Raw genomic sequence first — 13154 nt, forward strand, 5'->3', positions numbered from 1 at the left:
ATTTCTATTTCTTTGGAAAAAGTCTAATGTGTGTTAATTTCCTGTTTACCTCGAGTATTATGACTAAGCTTGTTGATTTATGTGGCTAAAGTTTTTCTTTCTTAAAGAGACTCTGTAACAAAAAAAAGTTCCCCTGTGGGTTACTTACCTCGGGAGGGGGAAGCTTCAGGGTCCCAATGAGGCTTCCCCCTCCCCTGTAGCTGCAGACAATCCAGCGCTGGCTCCCCCGAAGTCTCTGGCAATCCTGGCTCGACAAGCCTGACAAGGCTTGAAATATTTACCTTCCCTGGCTCCAGCGGGGGCGCTGTTGAGGCTCTCTGCTCGGAGATAGGTGAAAATAGCCAATCTCTGTCGGGTCCGCTTTACTACGCAGGAGTAGGAGACTTGTGCCTGCGCAGTAGAGCGGCCCGACAGCGAACGCATCTTTCCGCCTATCTCCGAGCGGAGAGCCGATACTGCGCCTGCGCTGGAGCCGGGAAGGTAAATTATTTACATCCCCACTGTTTGGAGGGCCCAAGCGAGACCGTCGTGGGACACAGGAGGATGGGGAAAGCCTCGATAGGATCTGGAAGCTTCCCCCTACCGAGGTGAGTACCCCCCAGGGGAACTTTTTGTCGTTACAGGTTTTCTTTAAAGTTTATAATTTTTGGTTTTTTAATGATAATTTAATCTCCTAAAAGAAATCAGGTGTTTATCTTTAATATTTTTATTTGTGTTCTTTTTTTATTTTGCATAGAAAGTTCTAATAATAATTTAAACAAGATATCCCCACTTTGGATTACTACAGTGGTGTCACTTTTTTTTTAAAAAAAATTACATGGCATAGCATAATGGGAGAAGAGTTTCTGGATCTGGATGATTAATTGTGAGCCAGAGCTCAGCAACTCCAGACAGCCCCACCCCATTCTCAGCCTGAAGTAGATGCAGGACCTGCAGGGGCGTCTCTAGCCATTTTGTCACTCCAGGCGAGAAATCCTGTGGTCCCCCCCCCGTGATTGCCCTGCAGCCCCATACTCCCCACCCCCGTGGTGAACACCACCCCTGTGGTGAACTCCACCCCAAGACCCCCGAAAATCATACTACACCAGCGTTTCACCAGAAAATACACTTATTGCGTCATGGGTTATATCAAGAGGGGGCACGCCACTCACAATGAGGGTCTCCCCTCTGCTGCTCTGCAGACTGTGTGCACACTGTGCAGCATGTGTGTCTCCCTCCCTCCGAGTCCTGCCCAGACCCACACAGCAGCAGGCATGATGCTATATGCCTGTATTATTTATCATCCATCCCAGGAGCCACTGCCTGCAGCGATATGGGCGAGCGGGAGGGGGGGGGGGGGCGGATTCAGGGCCAGCCAGGATGCATATAAAAAAAAATTATCGAGAGCAGCAGCAGATCTGCAGATGGCACTCACTGTGGGGAGAGGGGGCGGACCAGTAGGCGGCGGCGGCACCGCACATAAACTAATGTGCGTGCTGCTTGCTCGGAAAAGAGGAGAGGAAGGGCAGTGTTCTCCCCAGGATTTTTTTCCAGCCGGGTGGCATGAAAAAGTAGCCGGGTGGGGTGTGACAGGGGAATGCAGGACCAGTGCAATTCTGCTTACAGCATAGGCGGAGGATGAGGAGACGAGCCAATGTACCTGCTAGGTACACACAATGCAATTTTATGACAGATTTACTGTCAGATCGACTATTTCCAACATGTTAACTCTGATTTTCAATCGATTTTCCGTTCACTTCTATGGGAAACCAAGCAGAAATGTGATCAGAAATCAGATTGGACATGTTGGAAATAGTCGGTCTGACAGTAAATCTGTCAGAAAATTGCATTGTGTGTATAGCGTTAGGGAGAAATTGTTTCAGATTATTGTGCTCAAGTTCCCCCAGCGACATGATTAACAGCAAAGACGAGATTGTAAGATCTTCTGAGTACAGTTAGTGACATGACGGTAGGGATTAGATCATAAGCTCCTCTGTGGATAGTTAGTGACATCACAGAAGGGATAAGATTGTAAACTTCTCTGTTTTTAGTTAGTGACATAATGGCTGGGATCAGATTGTAAACTCCTCTGTGGATAGGTATGCCTGGTACACACCATGAGATGTTCTGGCAGATTTTTTTACCTGATCAATTATTTCTAACATGCCCAATTTTCCAAAAGATTTGAATGAAAAATCAATTGGAAATCAGATGGGACATGCTGGAAATAATCGATCTGGCAGTAAATCTGCCAGAAAATCTCAGTGTGTACCAACCATTAGGGACATGACGGCAGCGATTAGATTGTAAAATCGTTTGTGGATAGTTAGCGTCATCACAGCAGGGATTAGATGGCAAGATCCTCTGTGGATAGTTAGTGACATCACGGCAGGGATTAGACTGTAAAATCCTTCCTGGATAGTAAGTGGCATGAAGGCATGAATTAGATTGTAAGCTCTTCTGTGGATAGATAGTGACATGAAGGCAGGAATTAGATTGCAAGCTCTTCTGTGGATAGTTATTAACATGTTGACAGGGGTAATTCAATTATCATAAATAATAGGTATTGAACCAAAATAGACAGCAAAAGGCTGAATTAAAAAACAAAACACACACACACACACACACACACACACACACACACACACACACACACACAACCTATATTATCCCAGATGATCACCTGCGCACTGAAATCAGGCTATATAACAAAGCCCTGTGACAGGACAAGAAGAGTCCCCTCTGTATGTAGCTGGCCAGTGTCCTGTCTGGGAGACGCTGAGATCTGCAATCCACACACCGGGTCATCTTGAGGAGTGAGTAGGGGGAGAGGGGGCGCGAATCCACACTGCCAGGCAGCGCAGCCGCTCAGTAGATGAAAAGAAATTCCTCACATTCCAGCCAGGCAGACTTTACATTATGCTAACCTGTGTTTGTAGCTTTTGCTTCTCTCTGCCTGGCTGTTGCGTGCACAAACCCCGGCTCCCTCCATGATCTTTCATTTACCGCCAGCTTCTTCCACGTGTGTCACAACACAGCACTGCATAAGCCACTCCCCAAGCCATGCTATTGGATGGCTGGGCACCCCTGATTTGCTTGGGAACGCAGCGATTGGCTGCGCTGTTACACAGGCCTGTTTTCAAAGTAAGGAAGCCGGACAGCTCTACAAGATCCACCGGAGCCTGGAGAAAGAATGTCGGCCAGAATCCGTAATAGGCGAGCCCCTCCAGCCTGCCCGCGGCCACCCACTGCTGCTAGCCTGCCTATCTGCATACTTATGCAGGCTACAGACGGAGGTAGAGAGGCGAGAAAGCGTACATGCAGACTGCAGCTGTGTCGGCATGATGATGTATAGCGCGGTTGGCTGCTTCTACTTCGGCTTTTTTTTTTCTAGCTAGGTGGGCCAATGACAACAGCTGGGCGGGTTTAAAAACAGCCTAGCGGCCCGCCCACCTAATTGGCCCTGGGGAGAACACTGAAGGGGGCGGACCAGTAGGCGGCGCCGGGCACAGGCTGAGCTGCCTGTCACAGCCGGCGCCGACCTGGCTGAAAAAAAAAAAATAAACACGCACAGAGGCAGAGCGGTGACTTGGCGAGAGGGCGCCCACTTCCACCCACGGCGCTATAGGCAACAATTTATAGTTGCCTAGTGACACAAACGCCCCTGAGGACCTGCCTTTTGTCTGCATACAGAGTTGCTCCTCTTCCATGTGACCGGATCAAAGATCGATCGCTATACCTATGTGGCTGCTTAATGACAAAAGAAATGTGTTGCAGTAGTTCAGGAAACCAGTTAAGGAGCATTAAGATGTTTATTCTTACTTGTCTGGACATATGTTTTAAAGCAGGGGTGACCACACTTTTTCGGCTCGCAAGCTACTTTGAAAATTCCCGAGCCCGAGAGATCTACCAACGTATCCCCCCCCCCCCCCCCCCAAATCGCTGTGTATGGCCTCTCTCACCCTTCTCTGCAGGCACTTCTTCTAACAGCCTGCCTAGTCTCTCTTCATCCCCTCCTGGAGCCCCGTGCTACACGCCATCTCCAACATTCAACCTTCCCCGCTGAATCGCTAGTTCCTCTCGCTGTGCATCCTGGAGGGGAGGGGCCACAGACCATCACTGGCTGTTCCTCTCCTCCTCTGGCTGTCACGTGCTGCTCTGCATAGCGTAGCAGAGAAGCACGATTAGATAGAAGCACTGGCAGCATCCGGCGCACTATTTCAAAATACCCGACCGCGATCTACCCAGCAGTCCTAGGGCATTGGGCACCCCAGCTTTAAAGTCACCCCTATATTAAAGTGTACCTGAGATGAATGACATCTCGGTTACCATACTTACCTGGGGCTTCCCTAAGTCCCCTTGAGGCCGCTCAGTCCTCGCTGTCTCCCCATCACCCGCAATACTGCCCAAAAGCCTGGCCGAGTTATGCTTCGTCTTGCATGTGCCGCCTGGCCGGGCATGCTCCCATCACTGCGCAGTAGTGCTGCCCAAGTGCAGAATGGTCCAAGCCACAGGAACATGACGGGGGAGCACGCCTGGCCGGGCCGCCCATGAACGACAAAGCACAACTCAGACAGGTTTTCGTGCAGTATTGCGGGGGACAGGAGTGACCCAGGGAGATGTGGAGGGACTGAGCGGCCTCAAGGGGGCTTAATGTTGCCCCAGGTAAGTATAGAACCTGAGATGGCTTTTAGCTCAGGTTCACTTTAAGTTGTGGTTGACATTTGCAGACATTACTGTATTCATAAAGAGCCTAGCAGCTCACAAGGAACAAGTGACAGTAGGGAGACTCATTCTGCTCCATACTTCTTACCAGGGCCATTACTAGGCTAAATTGCTCCCAGGGTGGGGGTGTAAAAATTGCAGTAATGATATATGTCCATTAAATTTCTTAGCTTTCCTGGCCTATGCTACAACCAATGCAAAACGCCTCCAACTGCTATCTTCTCCATAGTGTAAACATTAGCAAAATCTGTGAGAAGCTTCATCTAGAGCAGGATCCACAAGGCAATGTAGGGAGGTGCCTGGGGCCTAGTGGGTGTCACTAACACCTTTTTGACCTCTCTCCTACCTCAGCTTACCAAGAAGATTAAAATAGGAAGCCAAAGCTACCACCTTGCTTTGGGGCTCAGCCATTTCCTCCTTCTTTGATTGTAAGAGGATAAGCTGGTAAGTGGAGCTAAGAGTCCATATGCAGAGAACTTGCTCCCAGTCAGGGATGCTCAACGTCGGATTCGGGTGAAACCCGGATAGTTGCTATCCAGATTTTCACCCTGGTAATTACAATCACCTGTGCGGGCTGGGCGGGGGGGGGGGGGGGGTCAATCTTACCTCTCTGATGTCTTTATCCTTCCGTCCCTCGGCGCCTTCTCGAGTCACGATGCGCTCCAATCCGGCGTCACGTGAGTACAAACACTTCCTCCTTCGGGGTTGAAGGAAAAAGTGTATAGTCACGTGACGCCGGATTGGAGCGCATCTTGGGAGGCGCGGAGGGACGGAACGAAGAAGAAGTCAGAGAGGTAAGATTGACTACCCCGCCCAGCCCGCACAGGTGATTGTAATTACCAGGGTGAGACTCCGGATAGCAACTATCCGGGTTTCACCCGAATCCGAAGTTGAGCATCCCTGCTCCCAGTCATCAGTTTTCAATAGAATGACCTTCTAAAGTTTCTCAGTTTTTAAATAGTAGGTCAAACAGGAAGTGCTTTCTCTAATACCTCATAGAGGTACTTCATACAGAATCCCTCAGTTCAACTTCATACCAATGACTTTTCCTTTCTGACCAAAGTCAAACTCATATTTTTCAGTTCAGTCTGAGATCTTGCCGGCAAGTAGCCAAACATATCCATGGCCTCTTTGCAGTTCTTCTGAATTTCTTCCACAGAACTGAAGTCCATATCATTTCTCCATTTTTGCGCCACCTTTGAGGACTCCCGTGAGAAACTTAAGAGTTTTTTTGTATCTCCAACTTCCTTGTGAGTGATATTGTAAATCCACTGGTCCACATCCTCGGTTAGAGGAAGGCTGGAGAATTTGTAAATTTCTTTAATTGTTTTAACAGGTTCATTGGAGAGGTCCTCATGGCGAACAGCCATATACCGTCCCTGCAAGGCTTGAGTTGCATTGGCCACGTTGTTAATGTCAACCTGAGATTTGCAAATCTTCTCCATGACCCTGTTCATTGACTTATTTGTGTCTCTTTCATTCTTAAGTACAATTCTATCATCATCATTGAGAACAAAGTATTTCCTTGACGAGGCAATGGCTCGTGGGTCCCTTACAAGGTGCAGAATTCGTAGATCAAGAGCAGGATCTCGAAAAAGAGACAGTAGAATGGAAAGGTCTAAAATACGAACGGTTTTCATCACCACGTGACTGTATGTTTTACACGTCTCTGACATTGTGTCCAGAGGCCTGTGTCCACAGCGGCTGTAGCAACTGAAGCGATCATAACCTTCAGAAGGGATGAAGGTTGAACAAGCTGGAGGCATGCAGAGAGCCCGAGTTTCTGCAAAAAAAAATAGTCATCGAGCTGTTTGCCACCGTTGGGAAGGTACTGCTTAAGAGGTGACATGTCACAGGTGAAGAGGGATCGTATGAAGTCTCTTAAGGGATAATGGAGCAGCTCAGAACTCTCTTCTTTAAACTTCATCCACACAGGATGTCCAGGCTCAAAAAAGTAAAACACGTCACTGTGATGGTTGAAGATCTGACCCACGAAGGAAGAACCCGACCTCCAAGAAGACAGAACCAAGATGTGGACAGGGTGCTTTTTCGGAGTGAAAGTAGGAGAGTAGGAAATAGAGTGAGATTTGTAAGAAACGAAGGATAGACACAAAATCATGAAAATTGTAAACAGCAAGAAGAACAACTTGATACGATGGGACCTCATGTGGAGCATATGATTAGCTGGAGGAAGAACCAGATAGACTTAACACCAAAGAAAGAACAGAATAGGAGCAAATTAAAAAAATGGATATCTGTAAAAACAAAAAACAAAATAAAGGTAAGCAAATAAGAATGATAGAAGACTAAATGTTGTACTGTGTAAATCGTAAAAATCTGTGAACATGGAAAATTGAAAAACTACCTGCAGAAAGAAAGGTTGTTCTTACTCACTACCTTCATAAAAAATCACTGATGGCAGAGCTTCAGGTATTGTTACCAGTGCTGCTCATCCGGATTCCGGATATCCGGGTAACCCGGATATTCAACCTTTTTTCAGCTATCCGACCGGATTCGGATTCCAGATACCTGGGCCCAAATCCAGATAGCTATCTGCGGATAGTTAGTTGGAAATCCGGATATCCGGCAGATATCCGAATCTTGAGATACTGTAACTAAGTAGATGACGTCCAGGACGTCATTGAGCCAATTGTTGGGCTCCCAGCAAAAGCCCTAGCAACCAATCACAGAGGGGAACCCTGGCCAGCCCCACCTGACCTCATTGAGCCAATCAGAGGGCTCCCAGCCTAAGCCTTGGCACCCAATCACAGAAAGAAACCCTGGCCAGCCCCCCTGTGGGTGCCATGATGAGAAATCTCGTCCTGTGTGACTGCTCAGTCACTGAGAGACATGCTCCAGTGCTGCTGGCCTAGCAAGTGCTGTATACAGTGATAAACCTAAAGCTGTTCAGTGATTAACCCATTCACTATCACTACACTATTGTATTGTAATTAGCTTGGTTTCATTGTGTGACAGTCAGAGAGAGTGTGTGCTGCAGGGCTGCTGCAGCTGCTATGTGTCTGTGTGTATGTGCACAGACCAGGCTAGCTGCTGCCTGCTGGTCAGCTATTAGCCTTAGCTAGCTACAGTATAGGTTAGTTTAGGGATTAGGGAATAGGATTACTGTATTATTGTGTAGTTAGTACTTTAGTACTGTAGTCAGACAGTGCTAGTAGTTGTTAGAGTAGTAGTACTACTGTGTAAGCTTACTACAGAACTGCTGTGCTGCTGAGCTGCCAGTGTGACAGTTAGTGTCCTCTCCTCTGCTGTCTGACTGTCACTCGGCACTTGGCAAGTGGCCCTTGGCACGTGGCACTTTGTACGTGGCACTTTGCACGTAGCAGTTGGCACGTGGCACTTGGCACATATCACGTACTAAGTGCCACGTGCAAAGTGGCATGTGCAAAGTGCCACATGAATTGTGCCACGTGCAAAGTGCCCCGTGCCAAGTGCCAAGTGTAAAGTGCCAAGTGTAAAGTGTCAAGTGTAAAGTGCCACGTGTAAAGTGCCACGTGCAAAGTGCCATGTGCCAAGTTCCACATGCCACATGGCAAGTGCCACATGCCATGTGCCACTGCCAAGTGCCACGTCCGGCATGCTCCTGGCAGACGTTACACCTGCCGCTGCTGCATTGCCCTGCTCCTGCTGCCTTTGCTGCTCCCACCGCCAGGCCAGGGTGCCACAGGCCACTGCTGCTGTGCTGATACCACCTATATTTAACCTAAAACACAATCGCTGCATAATTTTTGGGAGGTGTCTGTGGTGAAAACTGTCATGTCCCAGTTGTGCGGTTGGACTTTGGACACAATGTGGGCTGCACGATCGCTGTCTGGAACCTAGTCCTGATGTTGACAAACTTTTTTTTTTTGTTTGGGGGGGGGAGATTTTAAGTCCCCACATCATCAATTAGTGTTTCCCTTTAAAAAATAATGATGCTACATGCCTCATTTACCCTAAAAAACGTTTTTAAAGCAATTTAAAGGCCGCTTCCATTTTTTCTATCCAGATATCCAAATTTGCCCGGATACCCCGGATACTGAGGTCAGATATCCGATCGGATTCGGATTGGAAAATTTTGAACTCGGATATCCTACCCGGATCGGATATCTGGCTATCCGGATCCGGATCCAATCCAGATTTTGAAAAGGGGTATCCGAGCAGCACTTCTCTGCTTCTGGAAAACCCTATAAGATGTGCCCAGTGATCCTTGTATGAAATAGCCCCCCCGAAGGGGACACTTTAACCTCTTGAGGACCATAGGTTTAGTTACACCTCCCTAGTGACCAGGCTATTTTTCACAATTTAGGCCACTGTAGCTTTAAGGCATCGCTGCAGGGCCGCACACCTCAGCACACAAGTGATTCCCCGTCCCCCTTTTCTGCCCACCAATAGAGATTTCTGTTGGTGGGCTGTGATCGCTCCTGGGATGTTTGTTTTTTTATATAAATATTTATTTGGGTTTTTTTTTATAAATAATAAAAAATTTTTATTTATTTATGTTTCCCCACCCTCCTTCTCCCTGTAAGCCAATCACAGCGATTGGCTCTCATAGACATCAGCCTATAAGAGCTGATCACTCTCTGTGCCACCAGAGGGGACAACCATGTCACACGGCTGTCCCCAGTACAGCGCTGCTTTAGATCGCAGCGCTGTACGGTGTAAATAAACATTGGTTTTGCCATCTAACAGTCTCCTAGCAGGAAACCGATGACAGAGCAGAGCTCCGTTATTCAAGCAGAGATGTGTGCACATCGGCTTGCGGTCTCCTGCAAAACCCCACCATTTGGCGTTAGGCAGTCCTGGGGCTGCCACCACGCTCACGCCTATTGGCGTTACGTGGTCGGCAAGCAGGTAAGCTAGACACACACAACTCAATTTTAGCTCAACACTATTTTAATGTGACCAATTTATTTGAGAAAAAAATTGCTAACTTTGCTAAAAATATCAACAGATGATGAAAAAGGAGTCATCAATGTACAGTTGATTCTAACGACGTACATACAAAAACCAATGCACTTGTTACTTATGATATTTAACCTGAGTGTGTGTGTGTGTGTGTGTGTGTGTGTGTGTGTGTGTGTGTGTGTGTGTGTGTGTGTGTGTGTGTGGTGTGTGTGTGTGTGTGTGTGTGTGTGTGTGTGTGTGTGTGTGTGGTGTGTGTGTGTGTGTGTGTGTGTGTGTGTGTGTGTGTGTGTGTGTGTGTGTGGTGTGTGTGTGGTGTGTGTGTGTGTGTGTGTGTGTGTGTGTGTGGTGTGTGTGTGTGTGTGTGTGTGTGTGTGTGTGTGTGTGTGTGTGTGTGTGTGTGTGTGTGTGTGTGTGTGTGTGTGTGTGTGTGTGTGTGTGTGTGTGTGTGTGTGGTGTGTGTGTGTGTGTGTGTGTGTGTGTGTGTGTGTGTGTAACTAATTCTGGGGGCACATCTGACTACCTATACGGGGGGCTACGTAATACTGGAGGCACACCTGGCTAACTATACAGAGACGGGGCACATCCGCTCTCTATACTGAGGGGGCTACCTAATACTGGGTACTGGGGGCACATCTTGCTACCAATACAAAAGGGTGGCTACATACTTCTGCAGGCACATCTGGCTACCTATACTGGGAGGGATTACCTAATACTGGGGGCACATCTGGCTACCTAATACCATTGGGGGTGCATCTGACTAATACTAATATCTAGGGGCATGCCTGGCTACCTGAAACTACGGGGTACGCATTGTTCTCTGTATTGGCGTTCTGATCTTCGTTGGCGTTCTGATCTTCATCAGTTGGCGGCGGTCAGAATCTGTGTGTGTCCGGGGATGGGGGAGGTGGGGGGTAGTGTTAGGCACCATAGTTTAGTTTCTATCAGGCTGGACCTGGTCTTATTCAAAGCACTGCCCTCTGCCTACTTCTCTAGGTTTTAACTCTGAGACGAGTATAAATCAATGTACATGATGTACAACCATCGGCAACCATTACCAGATACTGTAGTATTACCTGCATCCCATCTAGCCAGGGGTGCCCTTGTCAAGGTCTGGGGCAGGAGAGTATCTGGCCAAACGGTCCTTGGTGGTGTCTACCCCACAGGAGAACGATGAAAGGGTGAAGGTGAATGGTGAAAGGTGTTTATATTAGGAGGATCACCCTGTCTGAAGCTTACGTAATCCACTAATGGAGTTGTTTGTCTCTTTCCTAAGGCAGCATTTTTAGACTTAAAGCAGATCTAAGATGAAACTAACTATAAGAAGTAACTTGTCTATATATCTTATCTAAAGTTTAGATTTAGTTTTAACAGCATATCTAGCTGCAAACAGCTTCAACAGTTTATGGTTATTTATTCCTGCGATACAATGAGAGCAGCCATGTTCTGTTTGTCACATTACACACAGGCAAGCTGCTCTGCATCTCCAGTCCTCAGCCTATGAAAACTTCACTCCCCTCTCCTCCTCTCTCCTTCCCTCTGCCTCTGAAATCTCTGGCTAGTAACCTCCTCCTCCTGCCCAGACTTAGCTCCCATACGCCCTTGCTACTGTAGATGGCTCGAACTTCAGATGTTGTGTATGCAGACCGCAAAAGTCCGCAGACGGGCGAACTCGACAATAGACTTCAATGGGCAAAACTACAAACAGACAAACAGTGTTTCTGGCCACAAAAATGATGGAAAAGATGTTTCAAGGGGTCTAACACCTAGAGGGGGGGGGGGCATGGCGGAGTGGGATACATGCCAAAAGTCCCTGGGAAAATTACGTATTTGATGCAGGGTTATAATCCCTAAAGCGCAGAAATCACATTGCATTCCTAAATTGGAGGCATAAAGTGCTTGAAAACATCTTGCGTGTGTATACATGGATCAGGTAGTGTAAGTAGTGTACTGCTTCACACTGACAGACCAAACTCACTATGTAACGCACCACAAACAGCTGTTTTTGTAGTGATGGCCAAGCTGGACTGGTGCGCACGATGGCGAGAGTGCAGGCGATGGGGGTTTTCCAGCCCATATGGTCGGGCTAGCCCAATGACAAAACAACAGTTACTGTCCAGCTGGTTGAATTTAGTCTGTCCACAATGAAGCAACGACCTTATTATCTTGGGTGTGCCCCCCCATCACACTCATATAGGTCATTGCTTCATTGTGATACTCAAACCCCTTCACCGCAGCAAGGTAACAATCATGAAGGGGAATTGTCACATGTACATGCCTTTTGTTTTGTTGTTGCAGCCGCAGTGCAGCCAGAAAAATTAGGCAGGCATGTACACGCACCAGAAAAATTATTATTCTTTTTGGTAGCAGCCGCTGCTAGCAGCGGCCTTAAAAATTCAGGAATCCACCTGGAGTCCTGGACCCTGTTGGTGGTGGCGGAGAAGGCAGTCACACGGTGTGCAGGCAGAGATGCTGTGTGGGGACTGACTTAGTCTTCGGGCAGACAGTAGCCCTCCAGGATCCATGCCTCATTCCTTTTAATAAAGGTGAGGTGTTGAACACTTTTTTGACCTAGGCGACTCCTCGTCTCACTGACAATGCCTGCAGCTGCGCTAAAAGTCCTTTCTTACAGGACACTTGAGGCAGGGCAAGCCAGAAGTTGGTTGGCAAATTGTGACAGCTCTGTTCACAGGTCAAGCCTGCGCACCCAATAGTCCAGAGGTTCATCACTGCTCAGAGTGACTATATCCGCAGTTAAGGCCAGGTAGGTGGCTACTTGCCGGTCGAGGCGTTCGTGGAGGGTGGATCCGGAAGGCCTAAGGCAAGGCGTTGGACTAAGGAAAGTACGCATGTCCGACATCACCATCTGATCGCTAGAGCACCCTGTCCTTGCCTGCGTGGACATGGGAGGGGGAGGATTGCTGGCACCTTTTTCCATTGTGTTGTGACATCACCCTTAAATGCACTGTAAAGCATACTTCCCAAATTGTATTGCAAGTGCTTCATCCTTTCAGCCTTGCGTTTATGTGGTAACATCTCTTCCACTTTGTGGTTATACCGAGGGTCTAGTAGTGTTGCCACCCAGTACAGGTCATTCCCCTTGAGTTTTTTTATACAGGGGTCCCTCAACAGGCTGGATAGCATGAAAGACCCCATCTGCACTAAGTTGAATGCCGACCTACTTGTCATCTCCTCTTGCTCTTCCTCAGAGATATCAGGTAAGTTCTCTTCCTCACCCCAGCCATGAACAATACCATGGGAAAGGTGAGCAGCACAAGCCCCCTGCAATGCCTGCTGCGGTTGTTCTTGCGCTTCCTCCTCGAAGCCACCTTCCTCCTCTGACTCCTCTTCCCCAGACGACTCCTCCTCCTCCCCCCTCCTCTGTGATGCTGCAGGTAGTGATGACAGATCTGGTTCTGGTGATGTTTCAAACAAGTCTTCCTCCTCTTCCTGTTCACGCTCCTCTACAGCTTGATCCATCAGCTTGATCCACCACTCTACGCTCAAGGAAGAAAGTGTATGGGATCAGGTCACGGATGGCACCTTCA

General features: G+C 48.0%; 1 pseudogene; it reads right to left on the minus strand.

The window, feature by feature from the left end:
• Window positions 1-5735: 5735 nt before the first annotated feature.
• On the minus strand, window positions 5736-6874 carry LOC137527258 (carbohydrate sulfotransferase 4-like; annotated as a pseudogene).
• Between the last annotated feature and the right edge of the window lie 6280 nt (window positions 6875-13154).

Source organism: Hyperolius riggenbachi, chromosome 8, assembly GCF_040937935.1.
Source record: "Hyperolius riggenbachi isolate aHypRig1 chromosome 8, aHypRig1.pri, whole genome shotgun sequence".
NCBI lineage: Eukaryota > Metazoa > Chordata > Amphibia > Anura > Hyperoliidae > Hyperolius > Hyperolius riggenbachi.